At 35.8% G+C, this 13,770-nt stretch overlaps 1 pseudogene; it reads left to right on the top strand.

The window, feature by feature from the left end:
* LOC106470341 overlaps window positions 1–13,770 on the top strand; it is an 80,440-nt pseudogene that overhangs the window by 41,594 nt on the left and 25,076 nt on the right.

Raw genomic sequence — 13,770 nt, 5'->3', positions numbered from 1 at the left:
TTTAAATCTAGGAAGAAATGTTCTCATAAAGTGTGAAAGTATAAAAACTGTATCACAATTGTTTTTTTTTTATTTGATTTTTAGGATTTTGATATTTGTGTTGATTGTATGCCAATGAAATGTATTTAAAGTTCATCAAATAAACTAACATATGATGTCAGTATTAACTATGTTTTTTATCATATATTTTGATTTTAGATATAAAGACTAGTGTGAACATCTGTTATGGAAGTCAGTTTCCTGGTTATGTTTTAAGACAAGGAGCCTCATTTACAGAAGCCATGAAATCCCCCAAACCAAACAATGATGTTTGTGAAAATACAAATTTGAAAGGAAAGAATCTAAAACAGTCTAATATACCTCAGGGTGGTGATAAACCATACAGTTGTGTAATTTGTGGAAAACAATTTGTAACAAATAGTAATTTAAAAAGACATCAAATAGCACATACTGGGGAGAAACCTTACAGTTGTGCAATTTGTGGAAAACAATGTGTAACAAATAGTGAGTTAAAAACACATCGGAGAACACATACTGGAGACAAACCTTACAGGTGTTCAGTTTGTGGAAAACAATTTGGAACAAGTAGTAATTTAAAAATGCATCAAAGAATGCATACTAGAGAGAAACCTTACAGTTGTGCAGTTTGTGGAAAACTATTTGGAAGAAACTCTTACTTAAAAAAACATCAGAAAAGACACAATGCGGATGAACCTTACAGTTGTGCGGTTTGTGGGAAAAAATGTAGTCTGAAATCTATATTAAAAACACATGAGAAAATACATATTGGGGAGAAACCTTACAGTTGTGCAATTTGTGGAACTCTATTTGTAACAAGTAGTAATTTAAGAATCCATCAAAGAATGCATACTGGAGAGAAGCCGTACAGTTGTACAGTTTGTGGAAAACAATTTGGAAGAAATTCTTACTTAAAAAAACATCAAAGAAGACACACTAGGGAAGAACCCTACAGTTGTGCAGTTTGTGGAAAAAAATGTAGTCTGAAATTTATATTAAAAACACATGAGAGAATACATACTGGGGAGAAACCTTACAGTTGTGCAATTTGTGGAAAATACTTTAGAACAAATGGTTATTTAAAAACACATGAGAGAATACACACTGGAGAGAAACCTTATAGTTGTGCATATTGTGGAAAATGCTTTGGATTGAAATCTAACTTAAAAACACATGAGAGAATACACACTGGGGAGAAACCTTACAGTTGTGCAGTTTGTGGAAAATGCTTTAGATCAAGTAGTAAGTTAAAAACACATCAAAGTACACACACGAAACCTTACAGTTGTACAGTTTGTGGAAAATGCTTTGGACTGAAATCAAATCTACAAACACATGAAAGAATACACACTGGTGAGAGACCTTACAGTTGTGTTCAAGAATTACAGTTTGGCTAATGTTACTCTTCTTTTCAAGAGAGATCAGAACAACATTTTACCAGAATTATTTTTCAGACATGGAACTAAACTATTCCTTCACATGTACTTTCAAGTTACAATTACTGACAAATTTCTATCACAAATACATTACACAAAAAAAATTATTTCTCCCAAGAAAAGTATTCTCTAATGTTTTCTAAGACCTCCATTTGTTCTAAATTATTTGCCCCACACTACACAACTGTACAGTTTCTCCCTATTGTATATCCTCTCAATAACCATACTCAGTAGTAAATTAATCAAGACACAAGCATAGAAGTAATATATTTACTACTCTACAAATGTTTGGTTTCTCAACACTACGTATCCTCCCATGGCTTTTCACTGCAGTTTGTTACAAATTCTCTACCACACACTATACAATAATATAGTAATATTTCCACTATTTGTATTCTCTCATTTTTTAAAGTGAATTTTCTTGCAAAGTATTTTCCACAAATAACACAGCTATAAGATTTCTCTCCAGTGTGTATTAACTAATGTGTTTTTAAGGAACTATTTCTTCTGAAGTGTTTTCCACAAATGCACAACTGTACATGTTCTTGCTAGCATGCATTTTTATCTGATGCATTTTTCAACTTATAACTTTTTGTGAATTGTTCTTCACAAACTACACAACTGTAAGGTTTCTCCTCAGAGTGTATTCTTTTATGAAGTTTTAATCCAATACTTGTTACAAATTGTTTTCCACAAACTGCACAGCTATATGGCTTCTCTCCAGAGTGTATTCTTCCATGTATTTTTAATTCAATATTTGTTTCAAATTTCTTTCCACAAGCTGCACAACTGTAAAATTTCATATGTGTTCTTTGATGTTTTTTTAACTTACTACTTGATCTAAAGCATTTCTCACAAACTTCACAACTGTAGGGTTTCTCCCCAGTGTGTATTCTCTCATGTGTTGTTAGATTAGATTTCAATCCAAAGCATCTTCCACAATATGAGCAACTATAAGGTTTCTCCCCAGTGTGTATTGTTTCATGTATTTTTAAATAACTATTTGTTCTAAAGTGTTTTCCACAAACTTCAATTCAATATAGATGATGTTGAGACTTTTCTGAAATTTTAGACCTCTAGGAATTCAATGAACTAAGCATTCAGGATAGATACAAGTGTAATCTTAAACCATTTATTGATACTTTAAACATACATAAATCCATTAAAAACAAAATTACATTCATAGTAAGCTTGTCCTTTCCAGTAACTCATCTTTGAGTTTTGGCAATAGATGCATTCCATCAGGACAGGACAGGATTACAATTTTAAGCCTTCTCTCTACTTCATATGTTACCCAGAATGCTGAATATGATTAGTTCCAACCCATTGTCAGGTCCGTTTGATAGCACCAGATTGGCTGCTACACACAGGTTTCAGCTTTTGCAGTCTCTTCCAGTGTGTCTAACTCTTCCACATCTTTTTAGGCTCTCTGTGTGGAGGCAGCCAGGATCTGATATGGCACACCCAGCTATTCAGAAGCTCAAGCTTCTGGCATTGACATTATGCTGCCTTTCCCACAGTATTAGGGTTTAATTTCTAAGGTTGCCATGTAGTTGCCTCAGTTTTTGCTTAGTCCGAAAGGCACATTTATCAATGGTAATAACTTGCATATCAGCAATGGTGTATTGAGAGGAAGTATAACCCATTTCAATCACTAGTGTCAACTATAACTTTTTTTTTTTATGTGGCTCTTTGGCAGAGATTTTTGAATGTTCCACAATTACCTTGTTTAAGGCAGCCTTATCAACAAATGTTTGATTATCGCGACTACATATTTTTTGAGTCCCCAGTATCCTCCAGATTTTCCAAGTTGCTTTGGGTACTTGGTCCCAAATGACCATTCCAGCTTCCTATCAGGTGTATAATAGTTACATTGCATGTTCTGTCTCCACACCTGTTTGTGACCTAACTCTTATGTGCCATATGTCCCTTTTACCTGAAGACTTATTTTTCATGGCTGCTGACCTATGGACATCAGCAGTCAGAGTGATTAGTGTTATTTGTTCATGGACCTTTTTTTTTTTCTTTCTACATCATCAGACCAGTTCTTATCCAACACACTGTCAGACAGGAAAGGGGTTCAATCCTTTTTTATGATTCATCTGTTCACCATTTCTCTCTTCTATATTCAATCAGATTTTGATCTTAGTCATGTTCAGTGAGGATCTTGCGGGTTTTATGGCCTGCATTAATACTTTTAGAGATACTAGACAATGATTTTTATTCTGGGCTCCCTTTGAAGGCGAGAAATTTATCACTTTTCTGTGTCCTTAGCAGCCTGGTCGAATTGCCCAATGAAGGTCATGGTGCAGACTTGTATGTGAATCTCCCCTAGTACCTTTATCTCACTTTATTTGCATGATCTGGTTATCTCTTCATCTCAGGGTTTTTGCCAACCCCCCCTGTAGCTATCTTTACCATTTCTGCTAGACTATCCAGACTAAATTTCAGGGTCCCTTACCTTTTTTTCACAGAACCCCAGACAGGTGTACTTCTATCAAACTAATTTTGCACTAGCAACCACTAATTGAATATACTGGCCATTGTGGTACAATTGCTCTAACCATCAGTGTAGTATATAGGGACCAAGACTCCTTAATTTCAACCCCGAGTAGTGGAACCTCAGCTGTTTGTTTGGGGCTGACATATAGTGATAATCACTCATGTACATTCCCCACCTGTGATAAAGGAACAAAGTTCAGGGTGAAGAGCATACCTGTTCTGGATTTAATGCAGTTCCTCCACTAGGGTGCCATGATCTATGCAGACACTTTCTGTGTGGATAATGCCTTCACGGCTCCTCCACCTTCTCAGTGTGAGATTCTAGCTACAAGTGTCAGTGGAGGTAAGTATGTTTTGGAAATTAACATTTTCCTAAATTGAAAATGCATTTCCAATAATGCTTACCTTCTCTGTCACTCTCCCACCCATTCTCCCAACAAAGTGCCATGTTAGAGATTGAGTCAGTCTCGAAAAAAGTTATTTTCTGCATGAGGTGCTTATATACAGTACTAGGATAGAGGGCTCATTGGCATAGGTGGAGAATATCACTTGATAAATATCGCAATGGGCAGTTGAGGAGGGTATAAAAGACTGTAGCAAGTAAGAAGAAATCAGCCCAATCAGTGATAGCAAAAATGTGTGAAAGGGAGATAAATATTATTGGAAATACATTTTCAATTTTGGAAAATTTTAACTTTCATTTTTTACTTACAGTTTTCACAATTCACTTGCATAATCTCTAGAACCTCCTAAATGAATATAAAAAGTTTTTAAGGTAAATGTTTATATTTTATTTTCCATTTTCTCTACCATATCACTAACCCTACCTATTATTATCAATGTACAATGCAATGAAATGCTTAAAACTAAGAAATAGAAATATGTACATGCCTTTTCTTAAAATCTTAAAATATCTTTTTTTTTTTGGGGGGTCATATGCATAATTCCATGTCTTTACCTTTTCACTTATGTTTTATTTTCATTTCCCATTCTTTACCATTGATTTATTTTGTTGACATGTGTCAATGGGTACCTGTGGGCAATAGAACATTATAAATGGCAGAGATGCCTTAGCCTCCAACAAAATATTTTTATACACACTTGGTAATGTAAGCCTTGGAGAACGAGGGAGAGCTTTCGTTATTTTATAATAAGTAATGCATAATTAACTAAAATATAAAAGTAAAACCTATATAAAATTTAACTGTTTCTCTTACTAAAACATAGTTAGGTAAGAAACAACTGCAGTGCTGTCATGAATAAAGCAGCCAATAATAGTACAAGCAGTTACATCTGGTTTTGGTTTGTTTGCAGTTAAGCACAAAGCTCCACAATATGCTATCTGTGCTCTCCCATAACAGGTGTCTAAACCCAGTTTGCAGCATTGTAATTCCGCAGACATACTGCTGTGCAGCTAGGGGCCAGTTATATCTACCCAAGGATGCCAATTTCAAAATACCTGTGCTAGATTATAGTGTAAAATGAGCTCCTTCTATCAATTATAAACACGTATATGTTGAAAGTACACATAACTTATAAAGCTCAGTGTTAACTATGGAAGGTGGGTGTGGCACCTATCAGGAGTTAACAAAATGTATTTCTTGTTTTAGCTGCATTCAGCAAAAGTACTTTGAAATATAGGAATCAAAAGGGCAATAAGCAACATTCTTGTCTAGACTTGCATGTACGTGACTACTCCCTTATGCTTCAAGCTATACGTTTCCAAATTTTGACATTGTTTATAGCTCGTGCATCACATGGCACAATCCTCAGAGATTTTATTATTGCTTTCAGTGTTTCTTTTGAAGTAAAGGAATAAAAACTATAACATACTTGATAATAATAATTTCATTAAAATACATTGATAGTAAAGTGGTTTAATTAAATTTTGAATGTAACTTAGTGACATGGATGAAAGGAGTCTAAACAGTGTGTCTTTGTTAAAGGGTTAAAACTACATCACCACTAAATCAAAAAAGTTATTTGATCATGAATTCTCAAGTGATGGTGACTAGTGCCTCCTCCAGAGGTTATGGCAATGTTGCTAATACTGCTTTGACTGATTGTCTATTTCCACCTCACAGGATTTCATTGGGCTTCTCTTTGCCTGTTGAGAAAAATGTTACTTTTCCAAATCTCTCTGTAGATTTGATCAATCAAATTTGTTCTTTCCCTTTCTCCCATATTTATTTGGTTCTTCGTGTCCTTTACTCCAGACATAAGTATCCATGTTGAAACCTTCTTGGATCAGTTTCTTTCTTCCCTCTCTCATATGCCTCATTCTTCTTGATTCCTTTGCCATGGCTTATGGCCATTCCTCTTCTCCATTCTGGATACACAATCTTTGGAATCCAATGTACCCACTTGGGGCTGACTCCCTGTCTCTGTTAGCACTGTGTGGTATTCAATTTTCCCATCATCACCTTTTTCTTATCAATCTCCTTCAATCTCTTCGTCTTTCTTCTAGAGATCTGTGTTCTGTCCTTTTCAGTACCTTGGCCAGGGTTTTGTCTTATGACTTATTTCTGCTTACTTGGTTCCTCTTTTGTTGAGGACATTTTGAAGCATAATGATCTTCTCTCTCTACCAATCGTGTTCTCTACTTGTAGCTCCATGATCTCCATCTTGTGCCTTCTCTTTACCCTGAAGTCTTAAATGTTATTGCTCATACCTTGAAGACTTGGGCCAAGGCTGCTCGACACCAGTCCTTCCTTTTCCCTTTGGTTTCTTGTCTCTCACAGTATCATAAGTCCAGTCCTGTTCATCAACTCTGTGAACCTTCCATTTCTCTCTCTTTTCCCATCTCTTGTGCCTCTACTACTTTTTGCCATTGGCCATTGCACACCCCATTGATGATTCCCTCTCTTTGTACCCAGTCAGCTCAGGTTCTGTGGGAACAGGTCTCCTTATTTTGTTAACTAATGGGTCATTCATTTTCTTATACATGGCTTTTTCATCACTTCTCATTTTTTCCTTCTCTTTTCTGTTCCATTTCCTTCTCATCTCAATCCTTAGAGTTTTCTGCATCTGATGGTCACAGTATCAAATCTTGCATTTGTTCCTATCCAGTGTTTTATTCTTATTTTATTTGTAGTCCCAAAAAAACGCCAAACTGGTGTCCCATCATTGATCTTTCTTCTTCCCTTCAATATCTGGACTATAGAGGACCACCAAGGTTTGGCATCTCATACTCCTTTTTTTGCATATTTAAAGTTTCCTGCCTTCCTAATATTTCCTTCATTTCATTCACTGGAATCAGGTGTCCCAGTCTCAAGCTTTTCCCTTCAGCATTTGTTAGGCATGTCTGCAGTCTTTGACGTTGATTCCATTGTTGTGTGGACAATTAATTCTAACTTACCTCTTCTCAAGAGGCTATCTTCTCAGCCACATCACTTCTCTAAGAGCTAGCTAGTTTGGGTCGGCTGGTCAAGTTTTCTAAGTCTTTCCTGATTTTAACTCAGTACTTGGTCTGCCTTGGAGTCATTTTCAGTTCTTGATTCAGTCGGGCTCAGTTTTTTTCAATTTGTGTGCAAGACAAGAAGCATCTAGTCACCTCAATTCTTATCACTTCTGTACTTCCTGCATGAGATGTTCTCTCTCATTTGGAAACTCTTACTTCAGTAAAACATCTTTTCCCTTTAGGCAAGAATCACATTAGGCTTCTTCAGTGACATTCTGTTGCCACCCCTTATCCAGATTCCCACATCTTGCACTTATTGGTGAATCAACTGTCTTAACTGGATAGGATTCTTCTTAAGAAGTGGTCATTCCATACTCAGTTCTTTTGTTGGTTTTGTTCCCAGTTAGGCATTGCCAATGATGAATGCCTTTGCCACTCCTCTCAATTAGCAAACTTTCCCTCTCCTGATCCCCAAAACATCATACAGCTGCTCTTGCTGTGAATGATCTCAGTCAGGACTATTCTAATCTATTTCTGTACGTTTATCATCCTCTTCACCTTCTCTTGGCATTGATGTGCAACACTCCTTGTTGGGTCCTGTTGGTAGCACCTTTTTGGCCAACTCAATCTTGGTTTCTTCTTCTCCACTATCTGGCATCCAGGGCATCTTTTCCTTTAACATCATCTCAATCACTATTGCTTCAACTGCTTACATATCTCTCTCATCCAGGAGAGTGTCATCCCTTCATCTTCACATGTGGGATTTTTTTGGTCCTGTGCTTGACAATCAGGTTCCTCTGACTGTGTGGCTCTTCTTTTACCATGTTGGTGTTGCCCTTCTACAATGGCGTGTTTTTCACCATTGGTCCACCTGTTGCAGTTTGCCACCAGGCTGTCCTACTGTTGCCCATCTATTAGCCTTCTTAACCTGGTTGCTTGACCATAGATTGTCAGTTTCTACCATTACAGGTTATTGGGCAGCTTTGTTGGCTACCTGTCACCTTTTTCATTATGGTTCTGACTTTTCTTCCCCTGTTCTCTCCACCTTTTCTGGCCCTTCCAAATTCATATCTCCCTTGTTCAGTTCCTTTGTCCAACAGGGACATTAATGTGGTTTTTACATGCTCTTACCCAGGCTTCTTTTGAACCCTTGTCCACTTGCTCCTTATACCGTCTCTCTCTCTCTTTCTCTTAAGGCCTATTTTCTTCAACTTCTTGCTTGTGATCATAGCAGATCTGATCTTTATGCATTAGCTGCTTTGTGTTCTTTGTTCACAGATCTTCCTTGATTTTATTCCCTGACTACTTGTTCCTTCCCTAGACATGGACAGCTTTGGAGGGAGATCATACCTTTTCTCTCATATCTCTTCTTTTGATCTCATCCCTCTATGATCATATCAACTCTGATTTTCATTTGTGTTCAGTTTGGGCAATCAGATGTCACAAGGCACATTCAGCTTCTTTTCATGATTCCCATAATAATTTATTGTTGCTGTGAGACCTCTCTTGTTCCAGGGCTTCCTTGTCCTCTCTCCTCAATGGATTCGTCAGCTTATCCAGATCATCTTTTCCTCTCTGGATGGAGATCCTTGCAGGCTGTATTATGTCTCATCAAATTTGCCACCTGACTCACTCTCTGGCCTCGCACTTTGAATGACTCTTTGGTGAGATCCTCCAGGCTGGAATGTTGACTGTGCCTAACATTTTCTTCTCTTTATCTTCATCATCTGGTGGTTTTGTCTTCATCATGATTTCACTTTTGCTCCAATTGCCATATGCCAATTTATTCATCATCTTTGATGGATATGTGCCACTTCTATTTCCTTATCCATTTATGCTATCAATCTCATTTGCTTCTTGGAACCCACTTAGTGGCCAATGTTGCCTTACAGGATGTAGTTAATTCCTTTTATATGCATCAGGGTTAATAGCAAGCATTATACCTATCCACCCTGTCTCCAAAAGTACCCCTGTTAAGATGAGATTATCCACAAGGCCACTATAGTGGTTTATGTCTTTCTAGATTCATTAAAAACTATAAGTTCCATAGACTTTCATGGCAAAAGCCACCACCAGGGAAATGCCTGCCAACTTCCTTGGCTTTATACATGCTGGCTTTACAAATTAGGTTTCATGGAAATGTGTTGCACTTTCTCCTGTAAAATACCTGTGTGGTGGTTAGGTCCAATGGGGTACAAGCACCTCCATTGTTTCCTCAATGCAAATTCCTCCGTGGTATTTGAGTGGAGCATGGGAGACATTTCCTATTCCTAGTTTCTAGCCATTGGAGTGGTTGACTTGGAGAGTTCCTCATCATTTGTGGGATCCTTCTGGAGAGATTTCAAGTGGACAGCACAATGCTGTTGGAAGTAAGACATGGGGGTTTATGTTAGTGTAGTGCAGCTCACCCTCATTCTTTGATATGCCAATTTTCTGATGGTTTTGACAAGCCAGATGGATTTTCTTCTTTATATATTAGATTATTAAAGTAACTAAAATGTAAAAATTAGAAACTTATTAGGTGAGATAAAAAAAAAAATAATAATCATAACTTTATAACAAGGTATACTCAGTTTGTGAATTACTTAATTCAATACAGTAGTGTGTGCTGCATATTCAGTGAGAGATTTACAACTTGTACTGTAGGATTATTAGTTAGACATGGTTCAAAGGGCAGTAAAACAATAAAATGTAAGTAGAAACAGGTGTATACTGTTAGGAGTTATAGTATGGAAATTCTGATAGTTACTTTGTGGTTACAAATTTGGTAACACCATCAGAGCCATACAAGAGAGGTCATTCGCTCCACCTGTGTTCTATTTTGTCTCATTACTGCCTCGCTCTTTTAAGAAACATTTGTGACATTTGAAGAAAAACATTTACTTTGTTTTCCCAGTCCCTTGCTGCCATAAATAGTTATTGCATCAACTATTGAACCTTTCCCTTCTGAGAAGCTTACAGTATACTCAAATGTAGTAGGATGGTTTCAGGCCCCTCCTGAAAAGAAGTGGAATTGCATCCCCATCCCACTTGAAACATTAGCTCTGTACCTTTTCAGCCAGGTCGTATGTTCTTTCACATGGAAGAGGCATTCTTTGTGTTTCCATTTCCACTACTATATGGATGAGCGACTCCTTTGCCCAAACAAGCATTCACAGTTATGACCTCCCTTACATTTTGGGAGATATTAGATTTAGTTTGGATGATTTAGTTCTATAAGTTCTCCCCCACCCCCACTCACTATATGATTCATTTATCTCTCATTGCTTACATGGTGAATTTGTCTCCCTCCAGTCACCATTCTGCAGTCTTTCCAGAGACCAGTGAATTGAGTATTGACTATTTGGTTTTCTTTTTTACAGCTCCCTCATTGTCAATGTTATGTATTGATGTATGTATAATAGAGACAGTAAAACTCATCAAGTGGGCTGTGATGCCTCTGATGAAATACTTCTCTTTCCCAAAATATGCATTGAGTGGGGGAGTACAAAAAGTGTTAAACCTATCGGAGTCTGCTCCATACCTGCTGTTGAGATGAGTATTTATTCTAGAATACTTTGGCACTGCATGTATATATTTTATCTTCCAGGCCATACTTTAGAACTCAAAATAAATAGAAAATAACAGCACTAGGTATGTGCCTGCCCTCACACCTGGAAATTCAGGCTTTTCATATGCAAATGTGATGCTTTCTGTTCAGTCTGAGCACCTCTTTAGCATTTTCACCAAAGCAAGTTTTTCCCTCCACTTCTCTTCTTGTGGAATAAGGGAAAACCCTTGCTTTTTCAGAACCAAGCTGCTTGAGTGTTTGATATGAAGAATAATTCATTGAGTCAGTGAAGTTTCATTGGCATGAGACCAAGTGGACACACCCATGGGAAGTAGGGCTTGGGTGTTACCTGAAACTATAGTCTAAGTGGAGGGTTATTTTCATGTTAAGAATAAAAATACTTTTATTTGTCTAACAGTTTTAAAATTTCATTTGCATAACTTTTAAAACATCATACATGAATATGAAAAATTTTATGATAGAAGTTTGTATTTTACCAGTTATTTTCTCTACCTAAAACTAACTGTGGCTGAATCATCAGTGGACAATGAAATGGAAATGAAACTTTGAAAATTATGAAATTATAATAACTTTTTTTTCTTTGAATGAATTATTTGACACCATATCTTCTACATCATTATATGGAGAATTTTGAATTTTTACCTTTTCTCATATATTTCATTTTAATGTTATTTCCTGGATTGTAAAATATTCAGTTTTTTCATATCTGAAGAGCAACAACTCACAGTGGGAAAATTTCCATACAGTTGCATACATTCAAATCCAGGTTTTGGCTCGTACTTACCTAAGTGTAAAGCTTTTTTCTCTAAGTCATTGTGAATCAAAAAATTAATTATCTTTCATTTACCCATTTTAAAAACTAAATAATACATAAATCACTAAAAAAATGTTCAAAAATAACTAATTTAAATAGTTTGTTAAGTAAGTTATTTAAGGTAAAAACAAAAATGTTAAATGCTATGAACATCAACTAGAATAACAACAGGTACATAATAAAATTCTCTACTGGTCCAGCATCTTTTGGTTACAAACATATGAAAATTAAATGTAGATTAGGGAGGTCTTCTTTCATGGGTTGAGAAATTTTATTAATTTCTCACTTCGGGAAGAAGTGTGTATGTTGAAGATGTACATTTGAGTTTGGAATTGGAATTGTATATATATATATACACACACACACACACACACACACACACACACACACACACTGGTGCCTCGATTAACCACACTGGTCCAGGGAAATCAAGATATCACAGATATAAAAAAACAGCTGATAAGCGAGGCACTAATGTATCTCACTAGTTGGCCCATTCTTTAATCTAATTAAAATTTTTCAACATATTTAAGTTCCTTGTTTTAATTTATAATCTCTTTACTGTCGTTTGATCACATTATCATGAAAAATTATAAAAGTCATCATAGTTATAATCATAAAAGCCAAGTGTCAGTCTGTCACACTCAATTTCTCCAAATTTTATGAGTTACGAGAGTCCAATTCCACTTTTTCTCCTAAAATACTTCCTCTTTTCCTCTTTTAGTAAAAGCTAATCACTAAAAATTGCATAAATAGCTCCTAAATTTTGGCACTTTTTCTGCTATAAACATGGAAGTGCATTTGCACACTATCAATGCCTGTGAAAAATAAGTCAAAAATTAGCACAAATCTATGTGTGAGAATTATTACAAAAAAGCATTTGTTAAAACAGACTGAAGATACCAATTATCTTTAGGGAAGAGAACCATGCGTAACTGGGCGACACCCCAACATAACCTGAATATGCATCTGTGGTTAAAGGATGCCCGTTGTGTAGCACAGAACAGCGGATGACAACTGAAGTTGTTTGAAATGTTTAAGAAATCATATTGTATATTTTGTGTGTTTTTATATACTTTGTTTTTAATCACTAATTAAATAAAGTTAACCAAGCTACAAATATTTTTATTCTTGTATTAACAGCTAAAAATAAAACAGACAAGGCTAGGCTTGACCAAGCCGACTTACAATTTGAACTCATGCCAGATCCTGCACACAAAAACCCCGGATATCATGCAACACCTGAACTTTTGCAACAAAAATTAATTTCTGAGTGAAACTTTTTTCCAAAGCATGTTAGTTATTATCTAGAATTGTAATGGCACAATTATTTTGAGAAAATTTGGAGGTAAGAAAAGATCAAGGATTAAAGGAGGCATGGATAATTGAAGCACTAGTGTATTGTGTCTAGAATATCAGACAGTGTAATGATTAATATGTGTGTTTCATCTTAGAATTTATGCATATTGTGTCTAAGGTAAGTCAGACAGCATAATGTTGAACATCTAAGTTAGGTTGTAGAATTGTGTGTGTGTGTATACTATGTCTAGGATGACATAGACATTGTAGTTGCTATAATCTTAGTTATACAAAGTAAAAGGGGAAAATTGACATATGGAAATGTACATAGAAATTTTTCATAAATGTTTTGTTTTGAAATAATAAATTGAAACTTAGATAATGTAACAATTTCGATAATAAACTACATTTAATGCTAATTTGATTGACGTACATTGATAATAAAACTAGTTAAGTTTTGAATATAACTGTGAAACATCATGAGATGTGCAAACAAGTCAGGCCTGTACTGAGAGGGTCAACATTAATTCAGTAACTTACTTGGTGAAAGTAACATTGGTTGTTGTAAGACTAGACCATCATAGTTCCACAGTTAATTGTCTACTGCAAACCTTCCTCTTGAACTTGCTATGTTACTTCTAATTTATGGTTTCAATGCTATTTAAATCTAGGAAGAAATGTTCTCATAAAGTGTGAAAGTATAAAAACTGTATCACAATTGTTTTTTTTA

This window comes from Limulus polyphemus, unplaced genomic scaffold (genome assembly GCF_000517525.1).
Source record: "Limulus polyphemus unplaced genomic scaffold, Limulus_polyphemus-2.1.2 Scaffold3954, whole genome shotgun sequence".
NCBI lineage: Eukaryota > Metazoa > Arthropoda > Merostomata > Xiphosura > Limulidae > Limulus > Limulus polyphemus.
This window is presented reverse-complemented; position numbering and strand designations above follow the sequence as displayed.